Source organism: Chrysemys picta, chromosome 4 (genome assembly GCF_011386835.1).
Source record: "Chrysemys picta bellii isolate R12L10 chromosome 4, ASM1138683v2, whole genome shotgun sequence".
Lineage (NCBI taxonomy): Eukaryota > Metazoa > Chordata > Testudines > Emydidae > Chrysemys > Chrysemys picta.
The window spans coordinates 343,380-367,620 of NC_088794.1; the positions used below are offsets into that span (position 1 = coordinate 343,380).

The 24,241-nt window shown below is 53.8% G+C and overlaps 1 pseudogene; it reads right to left on the minus strand.

Moving 5' to 3' along the window:
- On the minus strand, nucleotides 1–23,305 carry LOC135982777 (uncharacterized; annotated as a pseudogene).
- Between the last annotated feature and the right edge of the window lie 936 nt (nucleotides 23,306–24,241).

The window sequence follows — 24,241 nt, forward strand, 5'->3', positions numbered from 1 at the left end:
TTTGTCCAGATCATTTTGAATTATGACCCTGTCCTCCAAAGCAGTGCAATCCCTCCCAGTTTGGTATCATCCGCAAACTTAATAAGCGTACTTTCTATGCCAATATCTAAGTCATTGATGAAGATATTGAACAGAGCCGGTCCCAAAACAGACCCCTGCGGTACCCCACTCGTTACGCCTTTCCAGCAGGATTGGGAACCATTAATAACAACTCTCTGAGTACGGTTATCCAGCCAGTTATGCACCCACCTTATAGTAGCCCCATCTAAATTGTATTTGCCTAGTTTATCGATAAGAATATCATGCGAGACCGTATCAAATGCCTTACTAAAGTCTAGGTATACCACATCCACAGCTTCACCCTTATCCACAAGGCTCGTTATCCTATCAAAGAAAGCTATCAGATTGGTTTGACATGATTTGTTCTTCTCAAATCCATGCTGGCTGTTCCCTATCACCTTACCACCTTCCAAGTGTTTGCAGATGATTTCCTTAATTACTTGCTCCATTATCTTCCCTGGCACAGAAGTTAAACTAACTGGTCTGTAGTTTCCTGGGTTGTTTTTATTTCCCTTTTTATAGATGGGCACTATATTTGCCCTTTTCCAGTCTTCTGGAATCTCTCCCGTCTCCCATGACTTTCCAAAGATAATAGCTAGAGGCTCAGATACCTCCTCTATTAGCTCCTTGAGTATTCTAGGATGCATTTCATCAGGCCCGGGTGACTTGCAGGCATCTAACTTTTCTAAGTGATTTTTAACTTGTTCTTTTTTTATTTTATCCGCTAAACCTACCCCCTTCCCATTAGCATTCACTATGTTAGGCATTCCTTCAGACTTCTCGGTGAAGACCGAAACAAAGAAGTCATTAAGCATCTCTGCCATTTCCAAGTTTCCTGTTACTGTTTCTCCCTCTTCACTAAGCAGTGGGCCTACCCTGTCTTTGGTCTTCCTCTTGCTTCTAATGTATTGATAAAAAGTCTTCTTGTTTCCTTTTATTCCCGTAGCTAGTTTGAGACTCCCCCCACCCTTTTGGCAGCCCAGTCCCAGCTCCCCATGGGTCTGGGGCAGGTACCTGCAGTTTCAGGGCCAGCACTCTCTGCTGCTCGGCCAGCAGCTGCCTCCTGTCCTCCTCCATCTTGGCTGTCAGCTGACGGATGTGCTCCTGGTGGCTGCGCTCTTGGTCTTGCAGGAGATGCTCTGTCCTGGCCTGCATCTCCTGGCTCAGCTGGGCTTCCCATTTGGCTGCCTTGGCCCACGCACACTCCGCTGAGGGTCATGGTCAGGACCAGGGGCTCGGGGTGCAGAGCCCTGGCCCGGGGTCACTGGGTCATCGGCACCCAGGAGTCACCGCATCCATGGGGTGTTGGATCTATAGGCCCGGGGGTCACCGGATCTATGGGGCACTGCGGTCACTGGGCCTGGGGGCACTTAATGTATGGGTCCCTCGGGACCCTCCCAGCCCTGCGAGGCCACAGAGCCCCTACCTTCAGGTACTGGATCTATGGGGCCATGGGGATCACAACACCTATGGGGCACTGGATCTATGGGGCTCACAGCCCTGGCATCTCTGGGGTCCAGAAGTCACAGGATCTATGGAGCCCTGAGGGCCAGGAGTCACTGTGTCTATGGGGCCCTGGCGTTCAGGGGGCTGACACTGTGGCTAAGGGATCACAAGATCCATAGGACCATGGGGGTCACAGGACTATAGGCCCCAGCTCTGGAGTCACCTTCAATCTCCTTCTGTCTGTCCGTGAGGCTCTGGTCTGTCTGCAGGATGGCCTGGGCCACCGTCTCCTTGGACTTCAGAAACTGCTGCAGCACCTCGTCCGCCTGGGGGAACCAGGGAGAAACGGGGTGAGCCGGGGCCCTCAGCCCCTCCTGCCTGCAGCTGCCTTCCCTCACTGATCATGGGGCCCAAAGCACCTCCCGCACCCACCCCTCCGCCACACAGATGCCGAGGGGACCCCAGACCAGCAAGAGCCTCCATGCTACCCTCACATCCCGTCAGCCAAGAGCGAGTCTGGATCACAAACCCGCACCACCCGACGCCATCGGTACTTCTCCTCCCAAGGGCGTCCGTGGGCTCTGTGTGAAGCTCAGAGCCACGGCCAGAAACAGAACCCAGGAGTCCTGGCTCCCAGTCCCAATTAATGCTATTAAGCCAATTCACCATGATCCCTTTCCCTGGCACCAGCTGGTATTTCTCCACCATCTCCTGCTGGTCGTCCTTGAAGTGCTGGTAGCCCACGGGCACCGAGTAGCTCCCCCCGTGGACTCGCTTCTCCAGGTCCTGCGACAGCTCCCTCAGCACAGCCATGCACCGGTCCGACGACGCCAGCTTGTTCCGGCAGCAGAGCTCAGCGCGCTTGGTGTCCAGCTTGTCCTGCAGAGAGAGGGGAGTTCGGAGCTGGTGCACCCTGGAGGGGAAAGGCCTCGTGCCCCATTCCCTGCCCCAAAGAGCCAGCCAGTGCCCCGACCTGGAGCCGGCACCCCATGGAAGCCCCATGCCCCATTCTCCACTCCACAGAGCCAGCCAGAATCCCGCCTTGGGGCCGGAGCGGAGCCAGCACCCCCTGGAGGGGAAATGCCCCGTGCCCCATTCCCCTATGGGTCGTTCCAGGCTGGAGCAGGGGGGGTTGTGCCCCCAGCACAGGGTTCCTGGTACCTTCAGCTGCCGCTAGTATTGCTGCTCATCGTCCTTGAAGGCGCGCGCCATGAATGCCCGCAGCGCCTCCCACTTGCACTGGGCGTGCAGCTCCAGCAGCTCCTTCACGGTCTCCGTGGGCAGCGCCACCCGCTGTCCCAGCTGCTCCTTGTAGACAGCCACGGCCTCCCCCACCGCCGCCGAGTTCTCGATCTGCGCCAGGGCCTGCACCGCACTCTCCACACAGGGCACCGCCCCGCTGCGGATGGCGTCCACGTAGGTCACTGCCAGGTTCCCCAGCACTGCCGGAGGGGGCAGGGTCAGCGCCAGGTTCCCCAGTGCGGCCAGAGGGGGCAGGTCAGCGCCAGGGGGCCCAGCGCAGCCGGAGGGGGGCAGGGTCAGCGCCAGGTTCCCCAGTGCGGCCAGAGGGGGCAGGTCAGCGCCAGGGGGCCCAGCGCAGCCAGAGGGGGCAGGGTCAGCGCCAGGGGGCCCAGCACGGCTGGAGAGGGGCAGGGTCACCTCCAGGTTCCCCAGCACGGCCGGAGGGGGCAGGGTCAGTGCCAGGTTCCCCAGCACGGCCGGAGGGGGGCCAGGGTCAGCGCTAGGTTCCGCAGCGCGGCCAGAGGGGGCAGGGTCAGCGCCAGGGGGCCCAGCGCGGCTGGAGGGGGGCAGGGTCAGCGCCAGGTTCCCCAGCGCGGCCGGAGGGGGGCAGGGTCAGCGCCAGGTTCCCCGGCACTGCCGGAGGGGCAGTGTCAGTGCCAGTGTGCCCAGCCCCTCCCACAGCCTCTTCAAATCCTCCAGTACCCCGGCTGCTCTCCGCCTCTCCCTGCACCCCTTGACTTCCCCTCCCCCTGCAGGGTAGACGCTAAGCCTGGGATGTGCCCCCATCCCCACCCGGATGTGCCCCAGTCCCCCATCCCAACCAGAAATGTATCCCCATCCCCACATCTCCATCAGCAATTGGTGCCTGTTTTCTCATTGGGATGTGCCCGGCTTCACTCCCCACCCAGCCGTGGGACCCTGTTCTGCCTTTCTCCGCAGCCCAACTGGCCCCATGGAACCCTGGCATCCCTCCCTGGGGAGAGGCGCCAGCCCTTCCATCCAGGCCTCTCCCCATCATCTTCCCTGGGACCCGCTAACTGGACCTGCTCTGTTGGGCTCCCCCTGCCCATGATGTTCTCCAGCACACGGGTCGTTTCTGTGCCTCTGCAACACCCCTGAATGATTTTCCAGTGCCCCCTCTAACCGCGCACCCCAGAGCTGGGCGCAGGGCTCGGTTCATCCCACCCAGCACCCCACGAGCCCAGTTGGCCCCAGCGTTCCATGGGGAGCCGGTGATCCCCAGTCCAAGGGCTACCAACACTCACTGGCCCCGGTCAACACGTGGCTGCCTGGGATGGTCTTGGGCTTCGACGTCTCCCAGACATGGCGGCAGAACCCGGACACCTGCTCCCGGAACTTGGGCTCTAGCTTGTCCTCCCGCAGCTCCTCCAGCTGGGGCAGGTCTGTCCCATTGGCTGGCGGGATGAAGACGAAGCATTTCCGGGCAGGGAAGAACTAGCGGATGCACACGCAGGGCTGGATGTAGCGCTGGCTTTTCTGGTTGCTGCCTGGGGAGGAGATGGGAGCTGGGCAGCAGCCCTGTGCCAACATGCGGCTGCTTCTGGGGGGCAGCATGGAGGCTGTTGGACAGATAACCCATGGGGGAAGAGACCCCAATATCCACAGGGGATTGAGGGGAGCCGGGGAACCATCCAAGCTGGAATGTGGCCAGGACAGCGAACTCCCCAACTCCCATGGACCAGTAACACCCAAAAAATGTCAGCAGCTTGGGTTTGTGTCTTGAGCAAAAGTCACCCCCTCTGGAAGCCCTGGGGCCAGCCCTGACTGCCAGGGGAGATCCCCAACCCGCCCCCTGCAGCCCAGCGCCCCCTAGTGCCACCCTGGGCAGGGCTGCCCAGAGGATTGAGGGGGCCTGGGGCAAAGCAATTTTGGGGGCCCCTTCCATAAAAAAAAGTTGCAATGCTATATAATACTATATTTTCGTGGGGGCCCCTGTGGGGCCTGGGGAAAATTGCCCCACTTGCCCCCCCCGGGAGGCCCTGGGAAAAATAAACATTTAAAAACCTTCCGCATCTCAGCACAAACCCAGTTTTGAGAAAACTTCTTTTCAAGTCACCTTTGCAAGGTATCACTGGTTCTCAGCATCAGCTAGTGCTAAAAGGCACTAAAGCTCATTAAAAGAGTTGGACAAATATTTTCCGTCAAAACTTTTTTTGAATCGAAAACTAGGGATTTTTAAAAAGCAGAAAAAATCATGGACAATGTCTGCTTTCCTTCAAAATGTGTTGTGTTTTTTTTAATTGAAAAGCTGAAATTAATCTGCTGAAACCTAAACATGATTTGGGGTTTCAGAAGTGTGTGGCCAAATATTTGCTGCTTGCTGTGTTTGATTGTTTAAAGAAACAATAAAAAAATTCTGCTTAAAAAAATCCAAAACTTTTGAACCACCTCAGCTTGTGACCAAACGCCTGAGCCCATCCAGTCAGAGATTTTTCCAGGTTTCTCATACTCTGCTGGCTTCCTTGACTCATATCTGTCTCCAGAACTTCGGGTTCATTTAGGTTAGAACATAAGAACGGCCGTACAGGGTCAGACCAAAGGTCCATCCAGCCCGGTATCCTGTCTACCGACAGTGGCCAATGCCAGGTGCCCCAGAGGGAGTGAACCTAACAGGCAACGATCAAGTGATCTCTCTCCTGCCATCCGTCTCCACCCTCTGACAGACAGAGGCTAGAGACACCATTCCTTACCCGTCCTGGCTAATAGCCATTAATGGACTTCACCTCCATGAATGTATCTGTTTCCTAGAGACTGGCTCCATGGGTCCCTCACAAACTGGAGACGGTTACTGTGGCTTTGTCTTTAGTATAGCTTATGTACATACACCACGAACTGAGCATTTGAGCTTGTTCCAGAACCTGGGATGAGCCTATGTTGTGAAAACTGAAATGCTCAAAATAGCACATGCATGTGAATGGACACAGGGTGCTAAAATTAAATTAACCCAGAGGTTCTCAAGCTGGGGGTTGGGACCCCTCAGGGGGTCACAAGGTTATTACTGGGGATTGCAAGCTGTCAGCCTCCACCTCAAACCCTTCTTTGCCTCCAGCATTTATAATACTGTTAAATATATTTAAAAGTGTTTTTAATTTATAAGGGGGGGGTCGCACTCAGAGGTTTGCTGTGTGAAAGGGGTCACCAGTACAAAAGTTTGAGAACCACTGAATTAACCCCTCTGGAGTCTTGGGGAATGCAGGGGAGGGGGGATCTCCCTTGGTAGGGTTGGGAAGGAGGTAGGTGGTGTAGGATATTGCTCTTCTCATGGAATCCCTCCCCCATGGCTCTCTTGGCTCTGTCACTGTTAATCTAAAGTGGCTAATTTGAAATGAAGCTCCCCTCCCCTGACATGACTCTCCCTATGGCACTGAAATGAAATGTAGGGAAAAGGGAAAAGAGAACAGCTTGGCTCTTTGTGTTAAATAGCCGTCTGCAAGCCTCCAACTGCTGAATGAGCTTTAGGGTAGGGAAGGCTGTGCCTCCCCAAACAGCCTGGCCCTGCCCCCATCTGACCCCCACCCACTTCCTGCCCCCCGACTGCCCCCCTCAGAATCCCCGACCCATCCTGCTCCTTGTCCCCTCACCGCCCCCCCGGAGCTCGCAGCCCCGCCCCGGCCTTACCACGCAGCTCCGACTCAGCGGGAGGAGCTCAGGGCCCGCCGGAGCCACGCTGCTGCCGCCCTGTCCAGGGCTGTTCCTGGACGCAGCGTGCTGAGGTGCTGGGGGATGGGGGAAGGCGGGGGCGGGGTAGGGGGGAGACTCCAACATTCTCGTGGGGCCTGGGGCAAATTGCCCCACTTGCCCCCCCCTCTGGGCAGCCCTGCAGGTATCTTCCCTCAAGGAAAGTCTCCCATCCCCAATGCAGACAGTCCCAGTAAAACTCCCCTGCAACCTTCCCAGGTCAATACTCCCCACTTCCTGCTGCATCATAACTTTTCCCCCTTTTACACTGAACTGAGCGGGGTCACTCTGACCAGTGACCTGGGGAAGTTCAGGGCTCCCTCTCCGGGACAGCGCGTCCGCTATCAGGTTGTCACTTCCCTTCACATGGACCACGTCCATTTCATAATCCTGCAGGAGCAGGCTCCCCCTCAGGAGCTTGGCGTTGGCTCCTTTCATCTGGTGTAGCCAGGTCAGGGGAGAGTGGTCGGTGTGCATGGTGAAGTGTCGCCCAAAGAGATATGGCTCTAGTTTCTTGAGGGCCCACACCATGGCCAGGCATTCCTTCTCGATGGCCGCGTAGTTCTGCTCCCGGGGTAGCAACTTCTTGCTCAGGTACACGATGGGGTGTCTCTCCCCCTTTTCATCCTCCTGCATTAACACCGCCCCCAATCCTGTGTCTGAGGCGTCGGTGAACACCATAAAGGGCTTGTCAAAGTCTGGGTTTGCCAGAACTGGGCCACTGACCAGAGCCTCCTTCAGCGCCCGGAGAGCCTCCTGGCACTCCTCGGTCCAGACCACTTTGTCTGGCTTCCCCTTCTTGCACAGCTCAGTGATGGGGGTGGCTATGGCGCTAAAGTGGGGCAGAAATCTTCGATAATATCCCACCATCCCAATAAAGGCTTGGACCTGCTTTTTGGTTTGAGGAGCGGGCCAGTCTCTGATCACCTCCACTTTGGCTGGTTCCGGCTTTAGGCAGCCACTCCCCACCCAATGGCCCAGGTAAGATACTTCAGCCATCCCCACCTTGCACTTCTCAGTCTTTATGGTCAGCCCAGCCTCCTGGAGTCGGTCCAGCACTTGTCTAACCTGGTACACATGGTCCTCCCAGGTCCGGCTAAAGACACAGATGTCGTCAATATACGCCACGGCAAAACTCACCATCCTCCTCAGTAGCTTATCGACCAGGTGCTGGAAGGTGGCCGGCGCTCCCTTGAGGCCGAAAGGCAGGGTCAGGAACTCATAGAGCCACAGAGGGGTGATAAAGGCCGATTTCAGCCTGGCATCTGCATCCAGTGGCACTTGCCAGTAGCTCTTTGTAAGATCCATGGTGGTAAGGTAGTGAGCTCCTCCCAGCTTGTCTAGAAGCTTGTTAGGCCTGGGCATGGGGTAGGCATCGGCTACAGTGATGGCATTGAGCTTTCGATAGTCCACACAGAACTGGATCGACCCGTCCTTTTTGGGGACCAGCACCACAGGCGAGACCCAAGGGCTGGAAGATGGCTGGATCACCCCCAAAGGCAGCATGTCCCTGACCTCTCTTTCCAGGTCCTGAGCAGTTTTCCCTGTGACTCGGAAGGGGGAGCATTTTATAGGAGGATGCGATCCTGTCTGCACCCGGTGGATAGTCAGATTAGTGCATCCAGGCTGGTTAAAGAACAGCTGTTGGTACAGATGCAGCACCCCTCCGATCTCAGCTTGCTGGGCAGGGGTTAGCTGATCAGAGAGGGGAATTGCTTCCAGGGGGAAGCCAGCTCTTGTCCCAGGGAATAGATCTACTAAAGGGTCATCTCCCTGCTCCTCCCAGTGCCTACACACGGCCACCACCACATTCCCCCTGTCATAATATGGCTTCATCATATTCACATGGTACACCCGGTGGTGGTGTGCCCGGTTCGACAGCTCCACCACATAGTTTACCTCATTTAATTGTTTGACAACCTTAAAAGAGCCTTCCCAAGTGGCCTGTAGTTTGTTTTTTTCCCACGGGGATGAGAACCATCACCTGATCCCCAGCGGCGAAGGCGCGGGCCCGCGCCGTGTGGTCATACCAGACCTTCTGCTTCCTCTGGGCTCTGGCCAGATTCTCCCTGGCTAGGCCCATGAGCTCGGCAAGTCTTTCTCGGAAGGTCAGGACATACTCCACCACCAACTCTCCATCAGGAGTGGCCTTCTCCTCCCAATCATCTCTCATCAGGTCTAGGGGCCCCCTTACCCTCCTGCCATATAACAGTTCAAAAGGCGAAAACCCAGGAGACTCCTGGGGCACTTCCCTGTACGCGAACAGCAGGTGAGGTAAGTACTTGTCCCAGTCCTGCGGGTGCTGGTTCATAAATGTTTTTAGCGTCATCTTTAGCATTCCATTGAACCTTTCCACCAGCCCATTAGACTGGGGGTGATATGCTGAGGCCCAGTTGTGCCAGACCCCACATTTCTCCCACAAGCACTGGAATAGGGCCGACATGAAGTTGGACCCTAGGTCTGTTAAGACTTCGTTGGGAAACCCCACTTGGCTGAAAATGGTCAGCAGCGCATCTGCCACAGTGTCTGCTTCAATGGACGATAAGGGCACTGCCTCGGGGTAGCGGGTGGCGAAATCTACCACCACCAATGTGTATTTCTTCCCCGACCAGGTCGACTTGCTGAGAGTCCCCACTATGTCCATAGCCCCTTCTGGAAAGGCTCCTCTATGATGGGCAAAGGTCTCAAAGCCGCTTTCCCCTTGTCCCGGGCCTTCCCCACCCTCTGACAAGGGTCACAGGATCGGCAGTACTGTCAGACAGTGGTAAAGACCCCAGACCAGTAAAAGTTCTGTAGCAGCCTCTGCTGGGTACGACTGATTCCCTGGTGCCCTGCTAGAGGGATGTCATGGGCCAGGTACAGTAGCTTGCGGCGGTACTTCTGGGGGACCACCAGCTGCCTCCTGATCCCCCCTGACTCCATTTTCCCTGGGGGAGCCCATTCTCGGTACAGGAACCCCTTCTCCCACAGGAACCTTTTCCGACCACCTCTCCCCATGGTCTGTACCACACTGAGGTCAGCCAGGTCCCTGATCTTTCACAAGGAGGGATCTTTCTGTAACTCAGCTTGGAACTCAGTGGCTGGGGAAGGGATGAGGACCTGCTCCCTCCCTCTGGCTGAGTCTGAAGCCACTGCCTCTCTGAGCCTTGTCCCAGGGCACTCCCTCCCTACCGGGGTTGGGTCCTGCGCCTCTGGTGAGGTACCCTTCCCGAGTCAGAGCGTAGTGCCCCTCGCCAGCTCTGGGTCATGACCAGGGCGTTCCAGGGGTTGCTTGGCCAGTCCTCTAGGTTCCCCCCGCCATTAACACCTCAGTGGGCAAATGGTGGTGCATGAGTTTGGTAAAACATTTCTGTTATACACTGATACGGCTTCTAACCCAGTACAAGCTGTAGTGAGACAGAACCCATGATGGGGAGCTCTTGGGATGCACTCAGTGATGTTTGTGTCATCCCTTCCTGCATCAATTTTGTGTTGGGCGTGTGACATTATGAGTGTAATATAATATCTCATTGAAAGGTGACAGGGCCAGAAACAGTTAATTAACTCACAGACTGACCTGACCCAGGGCCGAACTTTAGAAACTGGTTAGGAAGATCTGTAAACGAATAGAGCTTTGAAATGCAGCCGGCATTGTTAGAGGTAGAAGGGTAGGTGTTTGCTCAGGTCTTGTGATGTAAGCAAACAAGTCTTGTCTATTGTTATAGCTTTGATTCAAAGATCAAAAAAGGAATATTAACATTTAGAAAGATTCTTGAGTGAAATAGTATTATTGTCTCTATGTCTCTTTGAAGGTTGTGATAACCTGTATCTGAACTGTTTAATGGCTAAATTACCCTGTGCTAATTGCCAGGATGTTTGGAAGAAGGAGAGTTAAGCCTATTGTTTTCTCAGGCCAAGAGGCTGCAGAAAATGTATAAAAACTCTGGGACACCATCCTGCTTCATCTCAGATCTGCTTTGGGTTTCAAGAGGGGGAAACCTTAAGCCACAAGGATTGAGATCCCCAGTCACTGACTGGAGCCACCCTCAATATGGACATTGGACTCTAACCTCTGGACTATTTCTAAAAGGACTTTTGGCCACTACAATCTCACCTCTGCTATGTATCTGAACCTGAAGAATTGAATTCACATCTGTCTGTATATTGATCTTTTAACCAACTCTCTCTCTCTTTTCTTTTTTAATAAATTTTAGCTTAGTTAACAAGAATTGACTATAGCGTGTATTTTGGGTAAGATCGAAGTTATAATTGGACCTGGGTGTGTGGCTAATCCTTTGGGATTGGAAAAACCTTTTCTTTTATATGATGAGATAAGATTTTCAGTAATCATCATTATATCTGACAGGTGTGTCTGGAGGGAGGCCTGAGGCTGGGTACTTTAAGGGAACTGCGTTGTTTGGAATTCTGAGTAACCTGTATGGTAATATAGAAGTTATTTTGTGCTGGCTGGGCAAATCTAAGTATTGGAATATCCACCAGCGTTTGGGGTTTAGCACCATTTTGTTTGCAGTTCACCCTGATTGAGTGACCTCAGCTGGCTCCCACAGGCAGCATCGTCACAGCCCCCTTGCCTGGGAAGCCTGGCCCTCATCCGGCTAGGCCCCTACACAGTTAACCTGGTGTGGGTTCGGTCTGCTCAATCTGTTCTTGAGTTTGGGGCACTGGGTATGTATGGGGCCTCTCTGGCCACAGTAATAGCAGCTCATGTCCCGTTGGTCCCCTCGAGCCGGTTGATGGGTCCTAACGCCAGATGTTCCCCTTGGGAGGGGGTTCTCCATGTTCCCCATGTGGGAGGTCCCATGCTGACTCTCTCTCTGCATCCTGGCGAACCTGATCCTTTGGGACTCCTCTCTGCCACCCCCTGACTGGCTCTTCACAAACTCCTTGGCCAGCTACCCTGCACGTCCTGAGTCCCCTGGCTTTTTGTCCACCAACCATAGCCTCAGGTCGGATGGGCACTGATCATACCGTTGCTCCAGGACAATTAGGTCAAGAAAGTCCTCCTTCGTCTGGCCCCATCTGCCCACTTGTGGGCGTAACCCTGCATCCGGAGTGCCAGTTGTAGATATGTGACCTCAGGGGTTTTACGCTGGCTCCAGAACCTTTCCCGGTACATCTCGGGAGTCAGCCCAAACTCATGTAGCAGGGCTTTTTTGAATAGTTCGTAGTTCCCTGCCTCCGCTCCTTCCATTAAGCTGTACATCGCCACGGCTTTGGGGTCCAGTAAGGGGGTGAGAAACCGGAGCCTGTCCGCCGGGTCAATCCTGCGCAGCTCACAGGCGTTCTCAAAGGCATTGAGGAAGTCATCTATATCCTCCCCTTCCTTACGCTGGGCCAGGAAGCACTTATCAAAGCTCCGTGCAGTCCTGGGTCCCCCCTCACTCACCGCAGCCGGAGCCTCACTGCTCCTTAGCCTGGCCAGCTCCAGTTAATGCTGCCTCTGCCTCTCCTCATGCTTTCTCTGTTTCTCTTTCTGTTCCAGCTCATGCTGATGCTGCTTTTCATGATCCTCTAGCTCTCAGTTTTAGCTCCCTCTCCCATTCCAGCCGCCTCAGCTCCAGGGATGGGGAGCTCTGCCGGGAGGATCCCCTGCTGGCTGCAGGGGTCACGGTGCCCTCGGTATTCGCTGGGCTCCTCCCAGCCCCTCCCCTAGGCATAGGAAGGAGGGGTCTCGGGATGCCCTCGGTAGCAGTCTGACCCCTCCCAGCTGGGACAGACACTGGTGCCCACCCTGCTTCCCTCAGAGACAGGGGCCGGCTCCTCTGAGCGATCCTCCTCCTCCAGCTGGGCAATCAGCTGTTCTTTGGTGAGCTTCCCAATGCGCAGCCCCCTCTGCTTGCACAGCTCCACCAGGTCGCTCTTAAGCCGCTTGGCATAAATCTCCTTGCTGGCCACTCGCAGGCCTGTGTGCTGGTTTCCAGGAAGAACCCCTAGTGTGCCAGCCCTTCTCCAGGTCACCACCTCTCTCCCAGAGCCGCAGACTGCTCTGCCCCTGGGACTGCTTCTCTCTGAATCTTCAGCACGCCTGGTCCTGTCAATCCCCCTTTGTTTTACTGCTCCCCAGTCACTTACTGCAGGAAGCGCCATCCACGGGGTGCAGTAGATCCCGCCGCTGCCACCAGTTGTCACGGAGTGTGGGGGGAGTCAGGGCCCTGCACCCCCGGGTTTCTGCGATTCACCATGACTCTCAGCCAGCCAGTAAAATGGAAGGTTTATTGGACGACAGGAACACAGTCCCAAACAGAGCTTGTAGGTACAACCAAGACTCCTCAATCAAGTCCCCTTGGGGGGGGGGGGGGGGTCAGGGAGCTTAGACCCCAGCTTTGGCATTCCCTCTGTTTCCCCAGCCACCTCCAAACTGAAAACCCGCCTCCATCAGTCTCCTCCACCTCCCCCCAGCTCCTCCTCCAGTCTTTGCCCAGTTTCCTGGGCAAAAGGTTTCACCGGGCCCCAACCCCCTCCTGGGCTCAGGTTCCATGCTCAGGTATCATCCCTCAAGTGAGGTCACACCCTGGAATCCCATCACCAATGCAGACAATCCCAAAAAAACTCTCACACAACATTCCCAGGTCAATCCACCCCACTCCTTACTCCATTACAAGAGGTCAGGGCTATGATAATGGTGCCAACATGAGAGGAAATAGCAGAGGAGAGCAGACATGGATCCAAGAGTGAAACCCTCGAGCTTTTTTTGTCCCATGCAGTTCTCATTCACTGAACTTAGTGGTCAGTGATGCAGCATCAGCTTCTAGTGAGGCTGCTGAATTTTTTAATGTAATTCAAAGCATCTGTGTATTTTTCTCTGCATCAATTCATTGATGGCAAATTTTGAAGCAACATCATAGAATCATAGAATATCAGGGTTGGAAGGGACCTCAGGAGGTATCTAGTCCAACCCCCTACTCAAAGCAGGACCAATTCCCAACTAAATCATCCCAGACAGGGCTTTGTCAAGCCGGACCTTAAAAACCTCTAAGGAAGGAGATTCCACCACCTCCCTAGGTAACCCATTCCAGTGCTTCACCACCCTCCTAGTGAAAACGTTTTTCCTCATATCCAACCTAGACCTCCCCCACTGCAACTTGAGACCATTACTCCTTGTTCTGTCATCTGGTACCACTGAGATCAGTCTAGATCCATCCTCTTTGGAACCCCCTTTCAGGTAGTTGAAAGCAGCTATCAAATCCCCCCTCATTCTTCTCTTCTGCAGACTAAATAATCCCAGTTCCCTCAGCCTCTCCTCATAAGTCATGTGTTCCAGACCCCTAATCGTTTTTGTTGCCCTCCGCTGGACTCTCTCCAATTTGTACACATCCCTTCTGTAGTGGGGGGCCCAAAACTGGACACAGTACTCCAGATGAGGCCTCACCAATGTCGAATACAGGGGAATGATCACATCCCTCTATCTGCTGGCAATGCCCCTACTTATACAGCCCAAAATGCCGTTAGCCTTCTTGGCAACAAGAGCACACTGTTGACTCATATCCAGCTTCTCGTCCACTGTGACCCCTAGGTCCTTTTCTGCAGAACTGCTACCTAGCCATTCGGTCCCTAGTCTGTAGCAGTGCATGGGATTCTTCCATCCTAAGTGCAGGACTCTGCACTTATCCTTGTTGAGCCTCAACAGGTTTCTTTTGTCCCAATCCTCTAATTTGTCTAGGTCCCTCTGTATCCTATCCCTACCCTCCAGCATATCTACCACTCCTCCCAGTTTAGTGTCATCTGCAAACTTGCCGAGGGTGCAGTCCACGCCATCCTCCAGATCATTAATGAAGATATTGAACAAAACCAGCTCCAGGACCGACCCTTGGGGCACTCCGCTTGAAACCGGCTGCCAACTAGACATGGAGCCATTGATCACTACCCATTGAGCCCGACGATCTAGCCAGTTTTCTATCCACCTTATAGTCCATTCATCCAGCCCATACTTCTTTAACTTGCCAGCAAGAATACTGTGGGATTCTGTGTATCCTAGCATGACTACGCCACTGTAATGGTGCTGGCTTTGGTGGGACACTTCTGAGAATATCAATTCAGGACAAATGGCTTAGAGCAGGGCAGTTACAGCCCAAGGCTTGGGGTCCTTTGCACACCAAGGCAAATTGAACCAGCCAGACAGAGAAGACTTCGGTCTCACCCCACTGGCTAACCACAAGTCACACAAGCAATTCCCTTAGACACTGCAGTTTCCCAGTATCACCACTAGTGCTACTCGTTATGGGGACAAATGGTTTTGAAAACCAATACCCAGTAAAAGAAAAAAGATTCTCCCAAACCCAAAGGACCAAGCCCCAGACCCAGGTCGATATACAAATCAGATCTTACCCACAAATCACGCTGTTGCCAATCCTTCAGAATCTAAAATCTAAAGGTTTATTCATAAAAGGAAAATGATCTAGATGAGAGCTACAATCGGTTAAATGGAATCAATTACATACAGTAATGGCAAAGTTCTTGGTTCAGGCTTGTAGCAGTGATGGAATAAACTGCAGGCACAAATCAAGTCTCTGGAGTAAATTCCCAGTCGGGATGGGTCATTCAGTCATTTGTTCAGAGCTTCAGTTTGTAGCAAAGTCCCTCCAGAGGTATGAAGCAGGATTGAATATAAGATGGAGATGAGGCATCAGTCTTTTATAGTCTCCTCCAGGTGTAAAAACACCTCTTCCTTCTTACTGTGGAAAACTACTACAAGATGTATTGGGAGCATAAGCTTTCGTGGGTAAGAACCTCACTTCTTCAGATGCATCTGAAGAAGTGAGGTTCTTACCCACGAAAGCGTATGCTCCCAATACTTCTGTTAGTCTTAAAGGTGCCACAGGACCCTCTGTTGCTTTTTACAGATTCAGACTAACACGGCTACCCCTCTGATACTACAAGATGGAGTCTGGAGTCACCCTCTATACACTGATAGAGTGATATGTACAGCTGTTTGCACCCCCCCCCCAGGTATTCATACATACTCTGGGTTAATTAATAAGTAAAAAGTGATTTTATTAAACACAGAAAGTAGGATTTAAATGGTTCCAAGTAGTAACAGACAGAACAAAGTGAATTACCAAGCAAAATAAAATAAAACACGCAAGTCTATGTGTAATACAGTAAGAAAACTGAATACAGATAAAACCTCACCCTCACTCATAAAATGATGAGTGATGTGGAGAAAGTAGATAAGGAAAAGTTATTTCCTTATTCCCATAATACCAGAACTCAGGGTCACCAAATGAAATTAATAGGCAGCAGGTTTAAAACAAATAAAAGGAAGTTCTTCTTTTCACAGCTCACAGGCAACTTGTGGAACTCCTTACCTGAGGAGGTTGTGATGGCTAGGACTATAACAGCGTTTAAAAGAGAACTGGATAAATTCATGGAGGTTAAGTCCATTAATGGCTATTAGCCAGGATAGGTAAGGAATGGTGTCCCTAGCCTCTGTTTGTCAGAGGGTGGAGATGGATGGCAGGAGAGAGATCACTTGATCATTACCTGTTAGGTTCACTCCCTCTGGGGCACCTGGCATTGGCCACTGTTGGTAGACAGGATACTGGTCTAGATGGACCTTTGGTCTGACCCAGTACGGCCATTCTTATGTTCTTATGTTCTCAGTGATGTTCCAGTAAGCTTCCTTTTACAGACTCGTCTCCTTCTAGTCTGAGTCCAGCAATCACTCACACCCCCATGGTTACTGTCCTTTGTTCCAGTTTCTCTCAGCTATCCTTTGGGGGTGAAGAGGCTATCTCTTGAGCCAGCTGAAGACAAAATGGAGGGGTCTCCTAGGGGTTTAAATAGACTTTTCCTTGTGGGTGGAGACCCCCTCCTCTCTGCTATGCAAAGTCCAGCTCCAAGATGGAGTTTTGGAGTCACCTGAGCAAGTCACATGTCCATGCATGACTCAGTTCTTTACAGACGGCAGCCATTGCTCACATGCCACCCTGAACGTCCCCAGGAAGACTTCTTATCTGGGCTGGAGTCTTCCAAGCTCCATTGTCCGTTAAGTGTTTCTTCATTGGGCAATTAACTTGCACATTCCTTTCTCAAGAAGCTGACCAAATGCTTTACGGGGGGAGGGGAGTATGTCTATACTGGAAACTTCAAAGCGCTGTTGTGGGAGCACTCCCGTGGCAGTGCTTTGAAGTGTGAGTGTGGTCACGTGCGAGCGCTGGGGGAGAGCTCTCCCAGCGCTCCTGGTAATCCACCTCCATGAGGGGATTAGCTCTGAGCGTGGCTACCAGTTCTCGGAGCCTATCTACACTAGTGCTTTAAAGCTCTCAGACTTGCTGTGCTCAGGGGGGTGATTTTTCTCACCCCTGAGCCAGCAAGTTAGAGCGCTATCAAATGTACGTGTAGACAAGCCCTAAGGCTACTTCAGAATTAAAACACATTGAGATACAAGTACATAGCCAATATTCATAACTTCAACTACACAAATGATACACACATACAGACAGTATAATCATACCCAGCAAATCATAACCTTGTCATAGACACCTCACACAACAACCTTTGTACAATATTTGCTGCAAACATATAACAGTGGTTGCAACAATGATCTATATGGTCACAGGTTATATTAATAATGTCACACCATGTTAACTGTGTCACTGCTGATCGTTTCAGCAGGAACACCCGGCCCTGGTGCTTCTTCCATGTCGTTGTGGGGAACAGGGCAGATTTCATAGCCTGGGGGGGCGAGGCCAGAGCTATCCCGGAGCACTTGTATGGAGCAGGTTAACAACACATTGCCAGCCAGTGACAGCAAGATGACACCACTCCCGCAGGGCCCTGATCAGTTCGGGATTTCACACAGCCGGGGGCTTGGTTCCACGTTCCTTTCCTGACACCCCCCGCCGGTGCCAGCCAATCCTGCTAATTAAACTGTCCTCCAGCATTTGCGCTGCCAGGACCTCCCTGGGTAACTCGCTAACAAGTAGGTGAGAGCTCTATGCCCTGACAGGCCCCATACACGGCTCGGGGGGGGGAGTGGGGGCTGGTGGGGTAGAGCCGGGGGAGCTGGGATCAAGGACTCCTAGGTTCTATCCCTGGCACTGGGAGGGGAGTGGGGTTTGGTGGTTAGAGCAGGGGGGCTGGGAGCCAAGACTCCTGGGTTCTCTCCCTGGCTCTGGGAAGGGAGTAGTGTCTAGTGGTTAGAGATGGGGGGGGCTGGGAGCCAGGACTCCTGGGTTCTTTTCCCATGGCATAGCAAGGCAGATATGTCCCCCCAGGCCAGCTCCCCCAGCTGGTCACTCAGCGTTGAAGCCGGGTGAATTCAGCATCCGGCAGCGTCTTCCTGCCCGGTCACCAGCCCCAGCCAGTCTGGAAAGTTAGAGAAAAACTCTCAGGCAAAGACACCCAGAGCCCAGCTCAGCTGCTTGCTGGCGTGACATCTCTGCTCTTCCTCCAGCTGGGGGGCAGGGGGGCTGGGAGCCAAGACTCCTGGGTTCTCTCCCCGGCTCTGGGAGGGGAGTGGGGGCTGGTGGGTTAGAGCAGGAGGGACTGGGGCCAGGACTTCTGGGTTCTCTACCTGGATCTGGAGAGGAGTGGGGGCTGGTGGGTTAGAGCAGGGGGTAGTGAACCCCCCTGCTCCCTGCAGCACAGGACGCCTGGGGCCAGCCCTGACAGCTGCTGACCCACATACCAGGGTGGGGGAACAAGCTGGGTCTGGCAGCTCAAAATCCCCTGAACGCGTCAGTCAGATGGAAACCGAAAGCGGCCGGAGCCTTTCCTGGCACGGGGCTGATTCCAGGAAACCGGGGGTGGGGGAGGAGGACGAGTCTCTCCGAGCTGGTGGCCCCGGCTGAGCGTCTCTGTCCTGGGTGTGTTTAACCGTGGCTTTGCCATGCTGAGTTTCCAGGCATGGAGGGAGCTGCTGGCAGTACAGGGGCCATGACACACAACACAGCGATCCTGAGTGCACCCAGCAGAAGGGCTCGCTGCAAAGACTCCCGCTGCCCCGCTGCTTAGGCAGCAGAGATCAGCCCCAGTGAGCTGGGAGTGGGGGCCCTTGTACAAGCTCAGATGCAGCCGCTGTCTCGACCCCTCTTGCCTCCGTTTCACTCTCCCCCGCCCAGCCAAAATCAAAATCTTCCCTCCTCAAATAATAAAATTCCTGATGAAACATGAACCCACCATCCTTGCCCTCCTGAGATCCCAGCACCCCCCACTGACCCCCCACGCCCTGCTCCCTGCCGCATGGTACCCCCTACCGACCCCACTCCCCGCTCCCTGCCACACAGCGCCCCCTTCTGATCCTCCACCCCGCTCCCTGCCACAGGGCGCCTCTTACTGACCCCTCTCCGCACTCCCTGCAGCACGGCACCCCCCTAACCCTCCACCCTGCTCCCTGCTGCACAACACCCCCTACTGACCCCCCACCCCGCTCCCTGACTCACGGCGCCTCCTACTTACCTCCTGCCCCACTCCATGCCGCACGACAACCCCTACAAACCCCCCGCCCCGCTCCCTGCCTCATGGCGCCCCCTACTGACCTTCCACCCCGCTCCCTGCCGCACGACAACCCCTAGAGACCCCCCACCCCGCTCCCTGCAACACGACAACCCCTACAGACCCCCCCGCCCCGCTCCCTGCCGCACGACAACCCCTACAGACCCCCCCACCCTGCTCCCTGCAACACGGCGCCCCCTACTGACCTCCCGCCCCGCTCCCTGCCGCACGACAACCCCTACAGACCCCCCACGCCCTGCTCCCTGCCGCATGGTACCCCCTACCGACCCCACTCCCCGCTCCCTGCCACACAGCGCCCCCTTCTGATCCTCCACCCCGCTCCCTGCCACAGGGCGCCTCTTACTGACCCCTCTCCGCACTCCCTGCAGCACGGCACCCCCCTAACCCCCCGCCCTGCTCCCTGCTGCACAACACCCCCTACTGACCCCCCACCCCGCTCCCTGACTCACGGCGCCTCCTACTTACCTCCTGCCCCACTCCATGCCGCACGACAACCCCTACAAACCCCCCGTCCCGCTCCCTGCAACACGACAACCCCTACAGACCCCCCCGCCCCGCTCCCTGCCGCACGACAACCCCTACAGACCCCCCCACCCTGCTCCCTGCAACACGGCGCCCCCTACTGACCTCCCGCCCCGCTCCATGCCGCACGACAACCCCTACAGACCCCCCCGCCCCTCTCCCTGCCTCACAGCGCCCCCTACTGACCTCCCGCCCCGCTCCCTGCCGCACGACAACCCCTACAGACCCCCCCGCCCCGCTCCCTGCAACACGGCGCCCCCTACTGACTCCCTGCCCCGCTCCCTACCGCATGGCACCACCTACTGACCCCCCACCCCGCTCCCTGCAGCATGGCACCCCCTACTGACCCTCCACCCCGCTCCCTGACTCACGGCGCCTCCTACTTACCTCCTGCCCCGCTCCCTGCTGCACGACAACCCCTACAGACCCCCCCGCCCCGCTCCCTGCCTCACGGCGCCCCCTACTGACCTCCCGCCCCGCTCCCTGCTGCCACAGCGCCCCCTATTGACCCCCCACCTCTCTCCCTGCAGCACGGCGTCCCCTACTAGCCCCCTACCAGCTCCATGCAGAGTCATTGAGATGCGGGGAGGATGCCAAGCTCCCACCCCCTCAGGAAATGCTGCCCTGCCACTCTGAGACCCAGAGCAGCTGATTGGGGCCCACAATATCCCCCTGGCAGAGAGAGTGGTCCAAACACCCCCAAAAGCCCAAGTGCAGCTGTGACTAAGTGGGACTGTTCCTAATGTTTCCTCTGAATACTCTGTGGGTGCCTCAGTTTCCCCTATGCATTTCTTAAGTCTCCAGTGTGCATAAATAGCTGACAGTCCGTATCCCTGGTAACAAATGGCTGGGGCCCTTCCCCCCTGCAAGGGAATAGCTAATGGTGAACAAAGAGATCAGGTGACCTCCTGGCCCGGGAAAGATACAAAGGCCTGAGGAGGAGGGGCTGGAGGGGGTTTCAGTTTGGAGCTGGCTGGGGATGGGAAGTGAGTGCAGACAGGGTTGTCTGGCTCACTGGGCCCCAGAATGGACCCGGCTGAGGGGTCCTGTTCTCTGGACCTACAAGCTCTGTTTTAGACCGTGTTCCTCTCATCTAATAAAACTCTGTGTTACTGGATGGCTGAGAGTCACGTCTGACTGCGAAGTGGGGGTGCAGGACCCTCTGGCTCCCCCAGCACCCCGCCTGGGCGGACATGATAGCAGTTTTCATGTATCTAAAAGGGTGTCCATCTATGAATCTATGAATCTATGAACCCTCTCAGTCTTCTCTTTTCCAAACTAAACAAACCCAATTCTTTCAGCCTTCCTTCATAGGTCATGTTCTCAAGACCTTTAATCATTCTTGTTGCTCTTCTTTGGACCCTTTCCAATTTCTCCACATCTTTTTTAAAATGCGGCGCCCAGAACTGGACACAATACTCCAGCTGAGGCCTAACCAGAGCAGAGTAGAGCGGAAGAATGACTTCTCGTGTCTTGCTCACAACACACCTGTTAATGCATCCCAGAATCATGTTTGCTTTTTTTGCAACAGCATCACACTGTTGACTCATATTTATCTTGTGGTCCACTATAACCCCTAGATCCCTTTCTGTCGTACTCCTTCCTAGACAGTCTTTTCCCATTCTGTATGTGTGAAATTGATCTTTCCTTCCTAAGTGGAGCACTTTGCATTTGTCTTTGTTAAACTTCATCCTGTTTAACTCAGACCATTTCTCCAATTTGTCCAGATCATTTTGAATTATGACCCTGTCCTCCAAAGTAGTTGCAATCCCTCCCAGTTTGGTATCATCCCCAAACTTAATAAGCGTACTTTCTATGCCAATATCTAAGTCATTGATGAAGATATTGAACAGAGCCGGTCCCAAAACAGACCCCTGCGGTACCCCACTCGTTACGCCTTTCCAGCAGGATTGGGAACCATTAATAACAACTCTCTGAGTACGGTTATCCAGCCAGTTATGCACCCACCTTATAGTAGCCCCATCTAATTTGTATTTGCCTAGTTTATCGATAAGAATATCATGCGAGACCGTATCAAATGCCTTACTAAAGATAAGGTATACCACATCCACCGCTTCACCCTTATCCACAAGGCTCGTTATCCTATCAAAGAAAGCTATCAGATTGGTTTGACATGATTTGTTCTTCACAAATCCATGCTGGCTATTCCCTATCACCTTACCACTTTCCAAGTGTTTGCAGATGATTTCCTTAATTACTTGCTCCATTATCTTCCCTGGCACAGAAGTTAAACTAACTGGTCTGTAGTTACCTGGGTTGTTTTTATTTCTCTTTTTATAGATGGGCACTATATTTGCCCTTTTCCAGTCTTCTGGAATCTCTCCCGTCTCCCATGACTTTCCAAAGGTAATAGCTAGAGGCTCAGATACCTCCTCTATTAGCTCCTTGAGTATTCTAGGATGCATTTCATCAGGCCCGGGTGACTTGCAGGCATCTAACTTTTCTAAGTGATGTTTAACTTGTTCTTTTTTTATTTTATCTGCTAAACCTACCCCCTTCCCATTAGCATTCACTATGTTAGGCATTCCTTCAGACTTCTCGGTGAAGACCGAAACAAAGAAGTCATTAAGCATCTCTGCCATTTCCAAGTTTCCTGTTACTGTTTCTCCCTCTTCACTAAGCAGTGGGCCTACCCTGTCTTTGGTCTTCCTCTTGCTTCTAATTTATTGATAAAAAGTCTTCTTGTTTCCCTTTATTCCCGTAGCTAGTTTGAGCTCATTTTGTGCCTTTGCCTTTCTAATCTTGCCCCTGCATTCCTGTGATGTTTGCCTATATTCATCCTTTGTAATCTGTCCTAGTTTCCATTTTTTATATGACTCCTTTTTATTTTTTAGATCGTGCAAGATCTCGTGGTTAAGCCAAGGTGGTCTTTTGCCACATTTTCTATCTTTCCTAACCAGCGGAATAGCTTGCTTTTGGGCCCTTAATAGTGTCCCTTTGAAAAACTGCCAACTCTCCTCAGTTGTTTTTCCCCTCAGTCTTGATTCCCATGGGACCTTACCTATCAGCTCTCTGAGCTTCCCAAAATCTGCCTTCCTGAAATCCATTGTCTCTATTTTGCTGTTCTCCCTTCTACCCTTCCTTAGAATTGCAAACTCTATGATTTCATGATCACTTTCACCCAGGCTGCCTTCTACTTTCACATTCTCAACGAGTTCCTCCCTATTTGTTAAAATCAAGTCTAGAACAGCTTCCCCCCTAGTAGCTTTTTCAACCTTCTGAAATAAAAAGTTGTCTCCAATGCAGTCCAAGAATTTGTTGGATAGTCTGTTCCCCGCTGTGTTATTTTCCCAACATATATCCGGATAGTTGAAGTCCCCCATCACCACCAAATCTTGGGCTTTGGATGATTTTGTTAGTTGCTTGAAAAAAGCCTCATCCACCTCTTCCACCTGGTTAGGTGGCCTGTAGTAGACTCCTAGCATGACATCTCCCTTGTTTTTTACCCCTTTTAGCCTAACCCAGAGACTCTCAACACTTCCGTCTCCTATGTCCATCTCTACCTCAGTCCAAGTGTGTACATTTTTAATATACAAGGCAACACCTCCTCCCTTTTTCCCCTGTCTATCCTTCCTGAGCAAGCTGTACCCATCCACACCAACATTCCACCTGCCAGCGCCAGATAGAGAACCCAGGAGTCCTGGTGCCCAGGGGCAGGACTCACATCTCTCACCTGTTCTCTTGCCGGCCAGTGTGTTCATGAGGTAGGACTTGCCGGTGCGGTACAGCCCGGCGATGGCCACCACCACCACGGGCTGGTGGATCTCCGCCAGCACCTGCAGCGCCTCCTGCTGCACCTGCAGCTCCCCCGCCGGGCTGTTCTCGATCAGGCAGACAGGGGCCAGCATGGGGATCTCCATCGTGCTGGGTGGGTGGCCTGTGGGACACAGAGCAGGGAGGGTCAGCGCGGGGGTGTGTGTGTGAGGCATGGGGGGGCAGTGAGACACAGAGCCAGGCCCCCCAAACTGCAGGAGACCCTTCCACTCGCCCCGGTGCAGTGTACGGACCCCAGCATCGCCCGCTGCAGCTCACCCCTGGGCAGACAAGCCCTGGCGCTCCTGGGCATCGCTGCAGACCCCCAGCCGGTGCCCCCTTGATCACACCTGGCGGGGCTGCTGCTGGACAGGCAGGACGGTCCAGTGGTTAGAGCACCAGCCTGGGGCGTGTCTGGCGAAAGCGGTGGCTCAGAGTGAAACGCTGACAATACCTCCCCCCTTTGTGCCATCTGGAAACTTTATTAGCACATTCCCACGTTCTGTGCCAAGGTCAGTAATGAAAATGTTAAATAAGGTTGGTCCCAAAACCGATCCCTGAGGAGCTCCGCTAGTGACCTGCCTCCAGCCTGACAGATCACCTTCCAGTGTGACCCGTTGTAGTCTCTCCTTCAACCAGTCCCTTACCGACCTTTCAGTTCTCCTATTAATCCCCCTCTTCTCCAATGCAAGTAATAGTCTCTCGGGTGGAGCTGTGTCAAATGCCCGTCTGACATCAGGGAGATTGGATCTATGGCATTTCCTTTGTCTAAGACACCAGCTCTCGTCTCAGCAAGAGACACCAGTGACTCCGTTACACCTCGAATCCAGCAATGGAAACCATCGGACAAACACCTACAATCACTTTCTACCATTTCCATGACTCACCCCCCGTTTGTTGCTTTTATAAAAATCTTGTGAGTGCCCAAAGTGACGCAGCAGGGAGTGGGGAGTATTGACCTGGGAAGGTTGCAGGGGAGTTTTACTGGGACTGTCTGCATTGGGGATGGGAGACTTTCCTGGAGGGAAGATACCTGAGCATG